This window comes from Mus musculus, chromosome 1 (genome assembly GCF_000001635.26).
Source record: "Mus musculus strain C57BL/6J chromosome 1, GRCm38.p6 C57BL/6J".
NCBI lineage: Eukaryota > Metazoa > Chordata > Mammalia > Rodentia > Muridae > Mus > Mus musculus.
In genome coordinates this window covers 133,580,951-133,594,889 of record NC_000067.6, presented here as the reverse complement: position 1 = coordinate 133,594,889, position 13,939 = coordinate 133,580,951, and positions in this window count along the sequence as shown.

Here is a 13,939-nt window from a genome sequence, read left to right as displayed (position 1 = left end):
CACACACTATTCAAGTCTGTTACTGTTCTCCCCTCTAGCATGATAGACACACACTATTCAAGTCTGTTACTGTTCTCCTCTCTAGCATGATAGACACACACTATTCAAGTCTGTTACTGTTCTCCCCTCTAGCATGATAGACACACACTATTCAAGTCTGTTACTGTTCTCCCCTCTAGCATGATTGATAGACACACACTATTCAAGTCTGTTACTGTTCTCCCCTCTAGCATGATAGACACACACTATTCAAGTCTGTTACTGTTCCCCCCTGTAGCATGATAGACACACACTATTCAAGTCTGTTACTGTTCTCCCCTCTAGCATGATAGACACACACTATTCAAGTCTGTTACTGTTCTCCCCTCTAGCATGATAGACACACACTATTCAAGGCTGTTACTGTTCTCCTCTCTAGCATGATAGACACACACTATTCAAGTCTTCTTCTGAAGAAATGCTTGGGGATTTCGGAAACTTCTAAAGGTGTAGGAGAACTTGTGTCTATTCATGCTTAGAAGTTAACATAAACAGTTGACTCTCAGTTGATCTCTGTGAGTTCAAGGCCAGCGTAATGCCTCATAGAGGGTTCCAGACCAGTGGGCAGGGATACACAGTGAGACACTGTCTTGGGAAGAAAAAAAAAAGAAAAGAAAAAATCTTGTGCTGCTGCTCTCTTGCTCTTGTTTGGATTTGGTATCTGTGATACTAGCCATAGAAAAAGAGTTGGCGCCACTTTGATTTCATTTTTTTTTTTTTTGAAAAGTAAGAAGAATTGTCTTAGTTATTTTGGCTGTGAAAATATTCAGTCTTGAACTTTTCCTTGCTAGGAGCCTGTTTACATACATGCATGTGTGTGTGTGTAACTAGGTTCAATCCAGTACCTTGTACACACATTATCAAGCACTCTACTGCACTGAGCTGTATTCCAGACTTTTAAGGGTTTTATTACTGATTCAATTTCCTTATTCACTCCTGGTCTGTCTCAGTTTTCCCTGTCTCTCCCTCTCCCTCTCCCTCCTTGCTGTGACCTCTACTACTGAACTACACCCTCCGCTTTGGATTTTTCTATTTCTTCATGATTCAGTCTTGGCAGGAACATATGCATTTCTTACAGGCTATCTAACTGGTTGGTGATGGGGTATCTATGTGTAGCACAAGCTGGCCCTGAACTCATGATCATTCCACTGTAGTATTAAGAATGCTGGGATTACAGGAGTTCAGCCTTCAAAAAAGGACCTCCTGAGTACAGAGGATAGTGCAGTGGGTAAAAGTGCTTACCATACAAGCCTGGAGACCTGACCTCCACACATGTGCCATGGCCGTGCATGTGTGTATGCATATAAACACACGCACATATAAACACAAATAAAACCCAGATCTTTTTTTTTTTTTTAAGATTTATTTATTTATTATATGTAAGTACACTGTAGCTGTCTTCAGACACACCAGAAGAGGGCATCAGATCTCATTATGGGTGGTTGTGAGCCACCATGTGGTTGCTGGGATTTGAACTTCGGACCTTCGGAAGAGCAGTCGGGTGCTCTTACCCACTGGGCCATCTCACCAGCCCAAAACCCAGATCTTAATTTCAATTTTTACTTCAGCTCTCATCATCTTTATTAGTTTTCCTGTCTTTGACCTTAGTTCTTGTTTTAGTTCTTTGAGGAGTGATGTTTATTTAGTTGGCATCTGTCAATGTTTTTGTTGCTTTTAGAACTACTTTTGCTGTATCTCATAATTTCTGTGTTGTTTCTGTTTTAGTTTGGGGTGAGGGGTGCGCACGTGAGCGTGCCTGTGCCCATACGCAGAGAGAGAGAGAGTATGTGTGTACATGTCCATGTGCATAAAAGCCAGAAGAGGATGTCCAGAGTCCTGCCTTATCTCACTGACTTGTAACTGTGGCTGCTCCTGCTCTTTGGGTTTCCATCTGTGTGGAATATCTTCTGTTCTTTCACTCTTAGTCTGTGTGTCTGCAACTCTCTTCCAGACAGCACATAGTTGGATTTTTGTTTGTTGTTTTAATATAGCCTGTTTTAAAACACCCTGTATTTTCGGAGACTTGAATCCATGTACATTCAAGTTTATTGATAGGTAGGAACTTACTACCAAGGTGGCAAGATGGTTCATCAGGTTAAACACAAACCTGACAACCTGAGTTCTGAGCCCATAGAACCCATGTAAAGGTGAAAGGTGGTAGCACATGTCTGTGATCTCAGCATCCCTAGAACAAGATGGGAAGCAGGAACAGGAGAATCCTCTGGAAGCTCGAGGGCCACGGTGGGAAACCACAAGAGAGGCTGCCTCAAGTGTGTTTGTTGGAAGAGAAGGACCGTCCACATGCACACCATGGCCTGTGCACACCCTTACACGTGAACACACAACAAAATAAATATTAATAAAGTAAACCTTACTGCTGTCGTCCTTCTGGTTGATTTTAGACAATTGATTCCTTCCTTTCTTGTTTCCTTCTTTTGTGGCTCGATGGTTTTCTCTCTGGATGCACTTTGAATCCTTGGCTTTTCTCACCCACACACTCTGGAGATTGAACCCAGGATTTTGTCAAGTGCTCTGCCACCAAGCAGTAACCACAACCCTCCTTTCTATTTTGGTTTTGTAGTTCTAAAGATTTTTGCTTTGTAATTACTGAGTATAAATCTTATAATACCCTATTTTGGGCTCAAAACAATTTATCTTTGCATACAACTCTGTACTTTCACACATACCATGTTAGCATATGCTAATTGTGTAAAATAATGGGTTTCACTCGTGTCTCTAGCTGCATATGTATCAGAAGATGGCCTAGTCGACCATCAGTGGAAAGAGAGGCCCATTGGTTGTGCAAACTTTATCTGCCTCAGTACAGGGGAACACCAGGGCCAAGAAGTGGGAGTGGGTAGGTGGGGGGGGTGGGTGGGGGAGCGGGTGGGGGACTTTTGGGATAGCATTGGAAATGTAAATGAAATAAATACCTAATAAAAAAAGAAAGAAAAAAAAGTTTATTATTGGGGCTAGAGAGATAGCATAGCAGTTCAGAGCACTGGTTACTCCTCCAGAGAACTCAGGGTCAATTCCCAGCACCCACATGGTGGCTCACAAACATCTGTAACTCCAGTTCCAGGGAATCCGACGTCCTCTTCTGGCTTCTGTGAGCACCAAGCATGCATGTACATACATACATACATGCAAGTAAAACACCATACACATAAGACTTGAAAATGTGTGTGTGTGTGTGTGTGCACATGAACATGCCAGTTGTGCCTATAGAGTTGAGAGAAGAGCTTTTAGGAGCGCATTCCCTCCTGCCACTATGGATTCCAGGTCAGGCTTGCAGGAGAAGGACTTTTACAGACTAAGCCAAATGTCATGATGTTATCACACCTGCTTTGGTTGTATTCACTCCATTACCCTTTTGTCCTCTCTCACCTTCTGACTGTCACTTTCTTCTTCCCCTGAGAGTTCTTCTTTCCTCTTTTATTTTGTTTCTTTAGAAACAGGGCGTCTAGGAAGAGGCACAAGCTAGTCTCAAACTCAAGATTTTCCTGCCTCAGTATGCGTACTGGCATACACCGCTATGTCACCATGCCTGACCCTTTGGACTTTTTGATGCTAGAGTTTATGTCATTTTTAGTGTGTATCCCAACTTATTTTAGCTGCAGTTATCTATAGTACTGTCTTTTAGTCTTCTTGCTAGGAATAAACTTGCTTTATACCTGTCACTAGTGTTTTTGTGCATTCCCAATATGGCTTAAGTTTTTGACTTTTCATGTCTGAAAGACAAAATGATATCGGTTGACTTTTTCTTTTAACATTTTTTTTTACTTGTTTAGTATTTTTGTTTCTGTTAGACTGTTTGTTTTTGAGGCAGGGTCTTATGTTGCCCAAACTGGATTTAAATTCACTGTGTAGTTGAGAATGATCTTGAACCGATCCTCCTACCTGTGCCCAGCAGGTACCGAGAGTGCAGGCATGTGCCACTCCACTGTCTTTTAGCACACTGACTACATCATATAGTCTTCTCTAGTGACCCTTGACTTGCTGTCTGTCCATTGAGGAGGTAGCCCCTCTGCTGGTCTGTACATCTTTGGCAAGGGTAGTCCTTCAGGATTTAGTATAGCATATGATTATGGAAGGACCAGAGAACTTAGGTCGGGAAAGTTTTCAGTGTGTTCCTAGTTGGCTAGGCTGCTACCTTTGTACTGGTGCTGGGTGGGACTCCTACCTGGGTAACATCTGCCCTGTGTGACCGCTGTAGACTCTGCCATTCAGCAGAGCTCTTAGCTGGTACTATTCAGACTCCTGGTTAGGGTAGTCCCAGCATGTATTCACTGGCTTGGTGATACCAATTTTTGGCATCTTCTGTTGGATAGTGATATAGGCTGGGCTCCAAGGTTAGAGAGATTTACTGGGTGGATGGCTTAGAACAGGTGGCCCCAGAGGATTTCTTCATAGAAATGTGTAATTGGAAGTTACCCATGTCAGTGGGAGACAGTGAGTGGGGTGTTGGCTGAGCTGGGTCTAGCTATCTCTTACATATCTGTTCATGGGTGGAAGTCTTCCTCACTCTTCATGACTGTGATCACTGAGTGGGCTTTTTGAGAGACTGGAGCTGCTGCTTGACTTTCTAGACCAAACAGGTCTAGCTCTGTCCCGCCTTCCTCTCTGAGGGTTCATTGGAGTAGCTAGCTACATAAGGACACAAGCTAGGTTCCCATAGTACTTCTGAAGACAACCCACACAGACCTGTAGATGAGGGCATGAGATTGGCTTAGATCTTGAATTGAGTGCCACAGCTGTTAGGACATAGATATCATCAAGATATAAGTGGTCCCCGTGACCTTTTCTTTGGGCCTGAGGCAGGTCAGTCTAGCTCTTTATTACTGCTAGTAGTTTGCTTGGGAGGAGACTGGAGTGGCTTCTAGCTTTGAATATTAGAGAAGTCCGTAGCTGCCACCAGTTCTCTTTCCATTTAAAGACATCCAAGAAAACCTCTCCCCTGGTGCTGTCCAGACTTGAGGAAGAAAGAGGAGCAACACGATTCAAGTCAGAGTGTCCTAACTCCACCTCCTTCTCTTCTTGTTCTTAGATTTATTTAATTTGATGTGTGTGATTCTTGCCTACATGTATGTCTGTGTGCCACATGCATGCCTGATACCCTTGGAGTTCAAGAGAGGGCACCAGATCTCGTGGAACTGAAGTTACAGATGGCTGTGAGCCACCATGTGGGTACTGGAAACCAAAGCTTGCTCCTCTGCAAGAGCAGCTGGTGCTCTTAACCACTGAGCCATCTTGACAGCTTCTTGTTCTTACATTTCAAATTCCATTTTTATTCAGCTCTGGAAATCTAGCACATACTTGTTTCCAAGTGACAGTTGTCAAAAATATCTTCTGGTCTGGATAGACCCGGATACTTGAACTTTCTTCAGGTGCCACATTCACCATCTTACCCATTCCGTTCTCTGTCTTTACCTCTGTGTGTACATTTTGAAAGGTTGGCAGGAAGGAAAGACACATGAGAGACAAGCAACTTAAGATAGTGCAGGCCTTCACTGAGAGCAGAACCTGTAGAGTGGTCTCTGAGGATGGGAGCCTACCATTTCCTTACAGGCTGGAGTAGCTATAGGACAGAAAGACAAGATTGGGAGAGAGGCTGAAAACACCATCATGGTGGCTTACAAACATCAGAACTCTACTTCCAGGGAGCCTCATGTCCTCCTCTGCTCTGAGGGTAGCAGGCATGCAGGCAGTCCACATACAGACCTGCAGGCAACATTCTCACCTGAAGTTAAGTCCCCTTTTTGGTTTTCACCTGCCATTACTAGGAGTGACCAGTGAGTCCCCAGTTAAAGAATGTCAGGTGATGGATAAACATCTCATTGGATCACCATTACTGGGGTCCTGAGGGTAGGGCAGGCTGGAAACTAGAGAAGCTACCTACTTTAATTCTGGAAAGCACATTACCATAGCTATGGCTATAGTCAAAGATCCACCACAGCGGAGAATCTTTACAAAACGGCATATTTCCAGATAAGTAGACAGATACACTTGGACATATTTCCATACTACACAGTTGTGACATAGCCTGTTATATCTCGGTAATATCTCTGCCCCATTGGTAAATATTTTAGGGTTAAGACTTTTGTATTTGGATTCAGAGCTACACACCTGCAGTCTCAGCTACTTGTGGGATAGACAAAATTGCCAGAGCCATGACTCATCTGGGATATAAGAGACAGTAGAATGAGTCTTGGCGTGATGGCACACACCTTTAGTCCCAGCTCTCAGGAAGCAGAGGTAAGTAGATCTCTCTGAGTTCCAGACCAGCCTGGTCTGCAGCTTCTATAGCAGTGATTCTCAACCTTCCCAATGCTTCTACCCCTCAATAAAATTCCTCATGTAATGCTGATTCCCAACCACAAAAGTCTTTTGTTGCTGTTTCATAACTGGAATCTTGCTACTGTTAGGAATCATAATGCATATCTGTGTTTTCTGATGGTCTTCAGTGACTCCTATGAAAGGATCCTTCAACTCCTAAAGAGGTAGTGGCCCACAGGTAGAGGAGAGTGGCTGCCTGATCTAGAGCTTTATAGTAAGACCCTGTTTCAATAAATACATTTTAAGAAATGAACCTCCACATGAAACATATATACTAACGTTAATTAAACAATTAACTGATGGCTGGCTGGTGACATGGCTCAGTGGGGAAAGGCACTTGCCATGCAACACTGACAACCTAAATTTACGTCCTAGATCCCATGGTAAAAAGAAAGAACTGACTCCCCCAAATACCTCCACATTCCTGCTGTTGTGGATGGTAGCACACACCTTTCATCCTAGAACTCTGGAGGTAGAAGCAAGCAGATCTCTTTGAGTTCAAAGACAGCCTGGTCTACATACAAAACAAGTTCTAGGACATCCAGAGCTACATAGTGACATTCTGTCTCAAAAAAGAGACCAACACACACACACACACACACACACACACACACACACACGGTGGTGCATAGCTGTAATTTTGGAATTTGGAAGGTAGAAGGAAGATTAGGAATTTAGTCATCCTCAACTACGTAGTGAATTCAAGGCCAGAAAGAGCTACATGAGACCCTAGCTCAAAACACTAATGAAATACCACAGAGCTTGACAGTGGCAGTAGATCACCTGCCTGGCATCTGCAAGGCTGGGCTTGACACACCCAGGGGAGGGTGGCACTTGTAATGTGCAGTCTTGTTTATTTATGTATTTCTATGATATAGAGTCTTAGAATTGCTATATTGGACTGTAAGGGTTTTTTTTTCACTACCTCCTCCTTCTTCTGAACATATCCCTTCCTACTTTATGAGCTTCCTATTGTTGTTCTATAACCCACTGCATTTAATTATAGTTAACTGCATGGATATAGAGTTATTTACTGGGTCATGAACAACTTACCAATGGATGTACCCCTGGGGGAAAAATGACTTCCTGTAACCACTAACTCCCCGTAATGGGGTGGGGTCTATCCATCTTGGACTACTCACAGGCTTGGCCCTGTGCGCTCCTACACAGGTCCCCACTGCTGCTGTGTTTATGTTATGTCCAAAAGGTACTGTTTCATGTCACTGTACCCGTCCTCTGGCTTTTACACTCTTTCTGCCTCCTTTTCTGCAATATTTGTAGTCCCTGAGTGGCGCATCACAAAAGCCACTGTGCCTCGAAAGCCATCAAAGTGGCAACAGGCCCCTCCTTCCTGTCTCAACCTATGGCCACTGCAGTAAAATATCCTGCAAGAGCTGTCCAAAGTGGTGGCTCCTGTCAAAATGGTGGCACCACAACCTCTCCTCAGCCTGCAGCCTTCTCAGGAGGTGTCCACAGGAGCTGACACCTTTCCTGCCTCAGTCTACAGCCTTAGTGAACACACCACTGCAGGAGCTGTCCCATAGGAGCTGTCCACAATGGCAGCACCTCCTCTCCAGCCGTTCTCCCCGCCTGCCCCCCCCCTCCCCCAAGCAGATCCACAGAGATGGCACCTCAGCCAAAGCCACCTATGTCAGGAAGGACTTCCCACCCTAACCCATGGGCCCCGATGCAGGGAAAGGGGGTGGAAAAAAAAGCCACCAATTCCTGAGCAGGAAACCCACTAATCCCTGAGCAGGAAACCCACCAATCCCTGAGTCTCCCAAGCTCAAGATTGAGCTTGAAGTCCCACCAGTCCTCACTCTGGAAATTTCTGCCCGAGAAGCTCCGCCCCCGCCAAAATACCATCTAAGCACTGCCCTTGGCCCAATTCCCTGTTGCCCACTCCTGGGAGCAGAATCCCTGGATCCTTCAATAAATCTCCCTGGATTTGTTCCTCTCCACACCCTGGATCCTTCAGTAAATCTCTTTCATGAAGATTTCTGCCTGGTGTGACTCCCTTGTTAGAAGAAAAGAAGCAATGAAAAGAAAAAGTGAAGAAGGAGTGGGGCCGAGGCTCCTGAGCTCCTGAGCTCCACTGGGGATCCTTTTTCCCAGGAGCTGCAACACCTCTGCTGCAGAGGCATCCTCTCAGTTCCTGGAGAGAACAGACTTCTGAAAATGCTCCTCCGATTGCCACGCACAGACCATGGTCTGTACATGCCCACCCACCCCCAATGCTAAAATACAAATTTAAATCTATTTTTTTTTTTTAAATGTAAGAGTGCTCTGTCTGCATGGACACCTACATGCCAGAAGAGGGCATACAGCTCTCCAGTTGACAAATCTGAAGTTATTCCCGTGAGTCTGCCTTTATATGTGTCTTGATGCTTCTCTCTTGCCACGTTCAATGTCCTTTTTTTGTTCAGTGTATTTGGTGTTTTAATTATAATATGCTGACTGAAGGCTCTTTTCTGATCTGTTTCCTATCCTAAACGCCTCCTATATCTGAATTGCCATTTCTTTCCCTAACTCTAAGAAATGTTCTGTCATGATTCTTTGAAACAGGTTTTCTATGCTTTTGAAATGTGATTCCTCCTCCTCCTCCTCCTCCTCCTCCTCCTCCTCCTCTTCCTCCTTCCATGTGTATTGCCTGTAGATTTGGTCTTTTCAGAATATGTTGGTGTGGTGGTTTGAAGAATGGCCTCCATAGGCTCATGTATTTGAATGCCTGGTCATCAGAAAGTGGAACTACTTGAGAGGGATTAGGAGGTGTAGCCCCGTGGAGGAAGTTTGTTACTTGGTGTGGGTGTGGGGTAGGGATGGAACTTAGGGGTTTCAAAAGTCTAAGCCAGTCCCAATGTCTTACTTTTCCTGCGGATCTAGATCTAGAACTCTGAACTACTTCTCCAGCACCATGTCTGCCTCTGTGCCACCATGTTCCCTGCCATGACAAAAATGGATTAAACCTCTGAAACTGTAAGCAAGTCCCAACTAAATGCTTTCTTATATAAGAGATGCTGTGGTCATGGTGTCTCTGCACAGCAATAGAACACTGACTAATACACATAGAGATCTTGGAATTCCCACTGGTGCCATATTGCTGGATTGTTCCTTTAAATTGTCTGGCTGTCCTGGACCTCGGTCTGTACACCAGGCTGGCCTTGAACTCAGACACCCATCTGCCTCTGCCTCCCAAGTGCCTGGATTAAAAGCGTGCGCCACCACCGCCTGTCAGCTCTGTGCCTCTGCAATCATTCAATTACTGAGACTTCCCGAAGCCTTTGGGTTGACTGCTTGACTTGTGTTCTCATTGCCAACTGTGCCTGGTTTTTCTTCAGCATTTCTTTGTTAAATTCCTCCTTTATATTTTGTGTTGTCTTTCTTATTTCATTCAGGTATTTGTTTCTTGACTGGGAGTTCTTTTTTTTAATTTTTTATTTCTTAGAACACAGTTATTGTTTTGAGTTCTTTGGGATTTCTAATTTATTCTCCCTAGTTGCTCTTACTGTAGGGTTAGTAAATTTTGGAGTAGTTCTGCTGCTTGGGTTGTTTGTTTGTTTGTTTGTCTGTTTGTTTTGTTTCTTTGTATTTCTGCTTTGGGGCTGATCTGCCTCGGGTTTCAGTTGAAGTATTTTCAGGATTCAAGTGGGGCATGGCTGTGGTAGAGTGAATATGCCCACTATACAAATTGTCACACAGCCAAGGAACAACAGTGGTTCTTTGACTTCAGTAATTGTTGGAGGATAAACGATCAAAAATAACATGGTTTGAATTCAAATTTTAGTTAATAGTATTAGGAGTGGAAGGGAAGGCGTTTGGGTGAGGGTAGCAAAGATGTCAGATCAGGTTTGAAAAGAGAAACTGAGCCAGGTCGAGCAGCCAACTCACTGGCTCCAGAAGTATAGTATGTATTATTTTTATCACGTTGAATTTGCAAGCTTTGTCAGATACCTACAGGATGATTTATATTGACAAATATAAATCCACGTGTACTTAAAAGAATGTATGTTCTTTGGGGGAACAGATTAAATTAGTTTAGCTCCTATATGTCTTTAACCTTACTAATTTTCTGTCTCCTTATTTTCTCTCTCTCTCTCTCTCTCTCTCTCTCTCTCTCTCTCTCTCTCTCTCTCTCTCTCTCTCTCTCTTTTGATACAATATGTAACCCAGGCTGGCCTCAAACTTCCCAAACTTTGTACATAGGCAAGGATGGTCTTATACTTCTGACCCTTCGGCCTCTGCCCAGGGCTTAGAGGTGTATATTCTTACACCAGTTTATGCAAGGCTGTGGCTCAAACAAACCCAGGGCCTCAGGTATACTAACTCCATACACAGAAGACACCCCAGCCTCTCTTCTCCATCTTAATAAACAAAGTGGTTTCACCATAGATGGCTCGTGTCCAGCCTGACAATTACTGCATTTAATTGAGGTATTTTGTTTACCCTGAGCATAGCTATTAATGTAGTTAGCTTAAATCTACCATCACGAGGTACAGCCCATTCTTTATAAGTCCCTTGCATGTGTACTGCATGCAAAGCACTGACTGCCCTTTGTTCCAGACGATCCTTTCAAGGATTTTTATGTGGAAAACAGCCTTGGAGGATAAAGATAGTGTCTCCCACCAAAGCAAGAGGCAGACATGCTCACTACCCACACAACAGCGGACAAACAAACAAGAAAAATTGGTCCTTCAAACATCTGTGTTTTCTCCTATAATACAACGCTGTGTGGGTTCATTGCGTTGCTCTGTGGAAGCTGGGGTTTGGCAAACGGGGACAAAGAGGGCAGTGCTCTGGTTACTGCCCTTGAGGTGAGCCATAGGTTCTCCTGCTCTGAGCTGTGGCTTATAAATCCCCCAGTCTTCCCTCCCTCCCTCCCTCCCTCCATCACTGTTCCTAACAATCCACCAGTCTTCCCTCCCTCCCTCCATCACTGGGCCTAACAATCCACCAGTCTTCCCTCCCTCCCTCCCTCCATCACTGGTCCTAACTTTATTTGGGAGGAGGAGTATTGTCACTGTGGGTTTTATAGCTGTTGTATTTTTTGGTTCTCTGTGAGTGTTGTTGTTTCTGAGACAAGCACTCACTATATAGTCCAGGCTCACTTTGAACTTCCTATGTCACCTTAAGTGGTCTTGAACTAGTGCTCCTCTTGCCAAAGTCTCTCCTGCCCCAGGGCTGGGACCACAGGTGTGTGCCACCTGATACCTTGGTTTTGTTTGTACCGTTGCTTCCTTTGTTTCTATGCCTTCTTCTTCTTCTTTTTTTTTTTTTTTTTTTTACAAATATGCTTTTTAATGATTTATTTGTTTACATTTTCTGTGCACTGGTGTTTTGCCTGTATATATTTCTGTGTGAGAGGGCCAGGTCCCCTGGAACGGGAGTTACAAACAGTTGTGAGCTGCCCTATGGGTGCTGGAAATTTGCCTCTCGGAAAAGCAGCCAGTGCTCTTAACCGCTGAGCCATCTAGCCCCTATTCCTGGGCATTCTTTTGGATTTTTTTCTTTCATTTTTTAAAAAAAGATTTATTTGTTTATTTATTATTTATTTTATGTATGTGAGTACACAGCTGCTGTCTTCAGCCATAACAGAAGAGGTCATCAGATCTCATTACAGATAGTTGTGAGCCACCATGTGGTTGTTGGGAATTGAACTCAGGACCTCTTGAAGATCATTCAGTGTTCTTAACCACTGAGCCATCTTTCCAGCTCCTTCCTTCCTTCCTTCCTTCCTTCCTTCCTTCCTTCCTTCCTCCCTCCCTCCCTCCCTCCCTCCCTCCCTCCCTCCTCCTCCTCCTCCTCCTCCGCCTTCTTCTTCCTCCTCCTCTCTCTCTCTTTCTCTCTTTCTCTCTCTTTCTTTCTTTCTTTCTTTCTTTCTTTCTTTCTTTCTTTCATATAGAGTGTTCTGTATAGGTTAGGCAGGCTTTGAGCTCACAGTCCCCCTGCGTCAACCTTTGGGGTGCTGGGATCACAAACCCACATCACTACAGTTCTACTCCTCCTTTTCCACCTCCTCTTCCACCACCCCCAACTCCTTCTTGTTTTTCGAGACAGGGTTTCTCTGTGTGGCCCTGGTAGTCCTGGAACTCACTCTGTAGACCAGGCTGGCCTCGAACTCAGAAATCCACCTGCCTCTGCCTCTCAAGTGCTGGGATTAAAGGCGTGTGCCACCATGCCCGGCCAGTTTCTAGTTCTTATGTGTCACAAAATTATGTTATCAGGGTGGAAATTAGTGGGGCTTAGTAAGTTAGCATGTTTAGTAAGTAATGTTCTTGCCACATGAGCATGAAGACTTGAGTTCAGATCCCAGGATTTCATGGTGACATAGTCCTGTAATCCTCTTGCTGGGCAGATAGAGACAGGAGGATCCTGGGAGCTTGGCCTGCTAGTCTTATCATACCAGTGGGCTCCAGGTTCAGTAAGAGACAAGAAGAAGAAGAAGAAGAAGAAGAAGAAGAAGAAGAAGAAGAAGAAGAAGAAGAAGAAGAAGAAGAAGAAGAAGAAGAAGAAGAAGAAGAGGGAGGAGGAGGGGGAGGAGGAGATTGGGGGTCTTCATTGCCTCTGGTCTGCATGCACTTTCAAAAAAAACTTGAAATTGATTATAAATTTCTTTTCTCTCTCTCTCTCTCTCTCTCTCTCTCTCTCTCTCTCTCTCTCTCTGTTTCTTTGCTTCTTTCTTTCTTTATCTCTTTCTAAAGGTTTATTTATTAATTTTATGTGTGACTGCTCTATCTGCATGTACACCTGAATGCCAGAAGAGGGATCAGTTTCCATTATAGGTGGTTGTGAGCCACCATGTGGTTGCTAGGAATTGAACTCAGGATCTTTGGAAAGCAGCCAGTACTCTTAGCTGCTGAACCATCTTGCCAGCCCTATAGATTTCTTTAAAGAAGGTTATTGGCATGAAAAAATTTTGACATTGGGTTGTGAATCTGTTTTTCCAGAAATGGGTATTTAATGTGTAGATCGCTTTTTAGGGGTAGTGTGTAGACTGAGGATTGAACCCATAGCCTTGTGTGTGCTTAGTAAGCATCTAGCATTTTTATTTTATTTTTGTGTGCAAGCATGAATGCACATGTGTGTGTGTTGGGTGCATGTAAGTGTGTGTGAGCTCACACGAGTTGATGGTTGTTTTCTTTGTCATTTGTCCACCTTTTTTTGAGGCAAACTCCCTTGCTGAATCTGAAGCTTACTGATTGGGCTACATCGGTCCAACAGCAAGGCCCCAGAGATCCTTGTACCTTTTCCTCCCCAAAGCTGGGACTAGAGAGATGCCCTCATCATACCCAGATTAAAGTCAAGTCCTCATGCATTCACGGCAAATACTTCATTGAATGAGCCATCTGATCTCCCATCCACTGTTGGTTTGTTTTGTCTTGATTTGATTTTTGTTTCTGTTTTTGACGGGGTCTCACTATGAAGTTCAGAGTGACCTGGAACTCACTAAGTAGACCATGTTCTCCAGGTATAAAGCACTAGATTGGCAACTGTAATGTTTAAGAACTTGAATGATATCCTTCTATGCCCCTTGCGTTATCAAAGTTTCTGTTGGAAGATCAGCTGT